Source organism: Psammomys obesus, unplaced genomic scaffold (assembly GCF_907164565.1).
Source record: "Psammomys obesus unplaced genomic scaffold, mPsaObe1.curated_primary_1811, whole genome shotgun sequence".
In the NCBI taxonomy this organism is placed as follows: Eukaryota; Metazoa; Chordata; class Mammalia; order Rodentia; family Muridae; genus Psammomys; species Psammomys obesus.
Genome location: NW_026596088.1, coordinates 895317 through 900091, shown reverse-complemented (window position 1 = coordinate 900091; position 4775 = coordinate 895317).

Genomic DNA, 4775 nt, shown 5'->3' with positions numbered 1-4775 from the left:
GCAAATGTGAGTCATCTCCTGCCAGGAGGGGGTGGGTGGGGTGGTGAGGGGGGGGAGAGAATAATCTAGGTTTGAGGTCTTTGGGGCAGAGTCACACAGGGCCAAAAGGCTGCTGTAGAGCAAACCTAACGTGTGAAAAAACAAAACAAAACAGCAAGGAGGCGGGTGTGGCTGCCAGCAAAGGGTCAGGGAGAGAAGGAGGCTGTAGTGTCAGGGACTCTGAAGAGAGCCAGGTTGTGCTGGGCTTTTAGAAAAGAGGGCGGACACACACCCGCCCCCCCCGCTGGGGTGAGGGTAAAGGGCCAGGAAGTTACAGCAGAGTAATGGCTACAAAGTGTCCTTCAGATACCCAGGGAGCAGCAGTGCCCCGCACCGAGTACTGAGACAGACACGCTGAGAGAGCAGATTCCCGAAAGACTTTGAAGGTAAAGTCGACAGAGCTTCCTATATGCAAGCTTCCGTGGGTCTGGTCATGCCGGCACGTAGTCCCAGGGCTCGGAGGCGTAAGAGTTCAAGAGGACCCTCAAGCTACATGACAAGCTGAAGGCCAACACGACAACCCTGTCTCAAGAAACAAAGCAGAATTCTCCCTCTATCTCACTCTGTGTGTCTCTGTCTCTCTCTCTCTCTCTCTCTCTCTCTCTCTCTCTCTCTCTCGCACACACGGAGTCCTGTTAAGGATTAAAGGCCTTTCCACCCCGCCCCCTGAGAATTGTGCAGAGGAGACTGTTCAGCGGGGAGGACACAGCTAGCGGCTGGGCTGTGCTCTTTGCAAGGTCACTCGGGCTGCGGGGCGAGCACAGCCTGCAGGGGCAGGGTGCAGCAGATGCCCAGCGAAGGCTGAGGTGGCATGGACAATGGGGTATGAGGACAGGATGGACAAGAGGAGTCACAGTGACACCTGCTTCTGGGTCAAAAGCTATTTGACACTGTTTTGTTCTGTTCTGTTTTTCCTCTGCTCAGAACACACCGTTGTCTTCACCACAGAGTGGGGTTCATGCTCTGGGATGCCCTGTGACCTTGGGCTGTCCTGAGCTTGCCTCACTAGGCTCTGTGACCACAGAGATCAAAGAAAGCCCTGCATAGCTACGGACAGGAAGGCGGAAAGGTTGGAGACGCCTTCGAGTCTGGGTCCATTTGGAAGAGCAGCCGGTGCTTGTAACCACTGAGCCATCTCTCTAGCTCCCCATCATTATTCTTTTCTGATTATAAAAGTGATATGGGGCTGAAGATGAGGCTTCCCTAGCGCCCTGGGGTCCATCCCCACCACCCAGGTGTGGTGGCGCATACCTGTACCCCCGGCACTCGGGGAATCAGAAGTTCAATGTTATTCTTGACCACACCGTCAGCTTGAGGGCATGCCTGTGGCCAATCCTCTGGCAGACCAGTCTGAGCTTTTAGCCACTGGTCCAGATCTCCAGCCCCTAGACATTTCTTAAAACTTTATCTTCTATCTCTAGATACAACTCAAGACATCTCTGTGATGTTGAAATAATAGCCATGCCAAGTTCAAAAAAAATCCCCTTCTGAATACACTTATTAAGGAATGTTTAAAACAAGGTAGAGTTTGAGGTCGTAGCTCCAAGCACTTGCCTAGCACGCACAGGGGTTCACTCTTCAAGGTTAAAAAAAAGGGGAGGGGGCAGAGAAGCGGCAGGAAAGAAAGATTTCATGTCTGGGAGATAAGCAAGATAGCACATCTGTTCTGTAGCGTGTTCATTCTGCTCACGTCATCATGGCAACCTACACGAATTCATTCTCCATTGTTAAATATCAAATAGTGCTCTATCATACATACATGCAAACATACACCCACACTGTTCTCCTTCCCTCTCCCTCCCTCTCTCTCTTGCCCGCGCGCGCGCGCGCGCACACACACACACACACACACACACACACACAGAATCAACCTTCTGAGTGCTGGGATTAGAGGCAGGAATATATATATTTTTTTGCCAAAATGTTTTTTGTTTTGTTATTTATTTGTTTCTTCATTTATTTATTCAAAACAGGGTTTCTCTGTGCTGCTCTGGCTATCCTGGCACTCACTCTATAGACCAGGCTGGCCTCGAACTCAGAGATCCGCCTGCCTCTGCCTCCGGAGTGGTGGGATTAAAGGCATGCATCACCACTGCCCTCCCAGCAAGCAGGTGGATTTTTTACAGGACCCGGAAAGCATTTTCCCACGGCAGAGCTGAAGGTGACAGGATGGGTTTCAGAAAAGCTGGCTGAGCACATAGTAGGAACATAGAAGGGTATGTGCACGGCAAGGGAGGGTTGAATTTGATGACTGTACAGGGATTTTAATCCAGCAACAAGGCTGCTCTGGCTGGAATGCAGACACGTCCTTAGCACACGCCTTTAATCCCAAAACAATGAACATAAAGTTAGTTTGTAGAGGGAAGCACCTATGTTTGGAAGTGACATCTAATTGTGAGGCAGACAAAGTGACCAATGAGAGAAAGACTTGACAGAATAGGATATGCCCAACTCTCACGAGAAGAGAGAGGAAAGAAAGATGACTTAGAAGAGAACAGCACAGGGAGCGAGGGAGAGAGAGAAAGAGAGAAGGAGAGAGATTTATTAGATATAAATTACATTGGTCAATTGTCATAAGCTGTTTCAGTTGAAAGCAGATCCTGGGAGGAACAAGGTCTTCCCTCGTCTCCTTTAAAACCCTTGGTCCTGGGTCAGCCTGCTTTCCAAGCTCTGTAGCAGAGAGAGGAAAAAACAACAAAGAGATATGGGTATTAAACATTTCATATCCAGGGGCTGGAGAGATGGCTCAGCTGTTAAGAGCATTGGCTGCTCTTCCAGAGGTCCTGAGTTCAATTCCCAGCAACCACATGGTGGCGTCAACAAAGAAGACTAACAATAACAGAGGTTAAGAGCCCTTGCTGCTCTCACAGAGGACCTGAGTTCAGTTCCCAGCACCCACATCATGGTTCACAGCTCTCCATAACTGTAGTTTGAGACCACTGGGTGCCCTCTTCTGACTTTCACGGGCACCAGGCACCCACACACAGCTCACATCCATGCATGCATGCAGAACACTCATACAAATAAAATAAGTAAATCTGAAGAAAAAAAAAAAAGATTAGCGATAGCAACAGGACGGCACCCACATCTAATCTCCCTGGCCCTGGTCTCAGCCCATATACTGGTGTCTGGCTTTTATGGCTCTTAAATTCCCAATAAGCAAAAGTGTGGCAGGCAGGGAGCCTCCTGCCAGGCTTGGGGCCTATGGACCTCTGACCTGAAACTCTGATCCAGTAGCCAGCTGGTGCCTCCTGGCTTTCTTCTGGTCCCAGCAGGCCCGATTGCCCGCAGGCCATGGACAAACCGGTGAAACATCTCTGCAGAAGCCCATCCTTGGGGTGCACACGCTGCTGGCTGCAGTCAGCTAGGGTCTCCTGGCTCAGCCCCCCCCACGCCTGCCTACCACTTCCCCTTGGGTGTGATGACTCAGGAGTGCTGGTCACCTGCCACACCGCTCCAAGAGATTAGAAAGAGACTCTGCCTTGGAGGGCGTTTTTAGGAGGTTTTTACAAGTCCTTCACCATAGCCCAAGATACTCTGTATCACAGCTCTCCCGAACATCCTAAAGTTCTAGGAAGCTATTTCCTGGATTTTTTGGAGGGTGGGCTAAGCTGAACCTAAGGGTTTTGTAAGGGTGACATCCCTTGGGGATTGTATCCACAAACAGGCAAGGGACACGGGGTGACTCGCTCCAGGGCCTTCCTTTCCAGCCTCTGGCCTGTGGTTGCTTTTGTATATGGCCAAAAGAACGCGTGGTTTACAGCCAGTGACCTGGGGGCCAGTGACTGGCTGTGGCTTTTCTAGGCTGTCATCCTCTGGGAGCCTGGGACTTCTGCTACCCATGGCTACAGGCATGCCATCTCTGTATCCGTATGGGAACAGAGACCCTAGTTATTGCCTTGCCAGCACCTCCTCTTAAATGGAGCATCGGGAGCTGCCTTCTGGCAACCTCAGCTCCTATCTTCACTTGCACTGAACTGAGAAGGGTCCTCAAGTCCCTGTCTAAGCAAAAAAAAAAAAAAAAAAAAAACTCCAGGTAGGCAAACGTTCACCTTATAGTCATCCACCATGATCAAAGGAAGAGCAGAACCTTCTCTGATTCTATACCACGAGAGGGCAAAAGGACAAGTGGTGAGTAACAGGAGACAGTAGACGTCATCAGATCCGGGCTCACAGCACAGCCGAGACTGACTAGGAAGCTGAAGTTCCCAGTTGAGCTTTCTCTCCAAAGATGAGCTTCCCATCTCTTTCCCACCGTAGACATTTTATGCATGGGAATGATTTACCCATGAGCTGTTCTCAAGAACACGTTTTTATTTGTGTTGAAGTGGGTTTTTTTGTTTTGTTTTGTTTTGTTTTGTTTTGTTTTGTTTTGTCTTTTAAGACAGGGTCTCACTATGTATTCCTGACTGTCCTGAAACTCAAGAGATCTGCTTGCCTCAGCCTCCCAGGGGCTAGGACTAAAGGCATGCACCACCGTTCAGCACCATCCCAGCAAGGGTATAAAAAAAACTTTTTTAAAGGTTTATTTATTATGTACACAGTGTCAGGCCTGCATGTAGGCCTCATGCATGCTGGGAGAGTGGTTTATCACTCGCCTACAGCCTCAGCCCTCCTCTCACTTCTAACTGGCTAATCCTCCCTGTGCTCTCCAGTTAAAGTTCTAGAAGGGGTCAGCTCACTGGCTGACCTCATTGGCTCACCCTTTATTGGGCAGAACCCTTCAAGGTCATCCC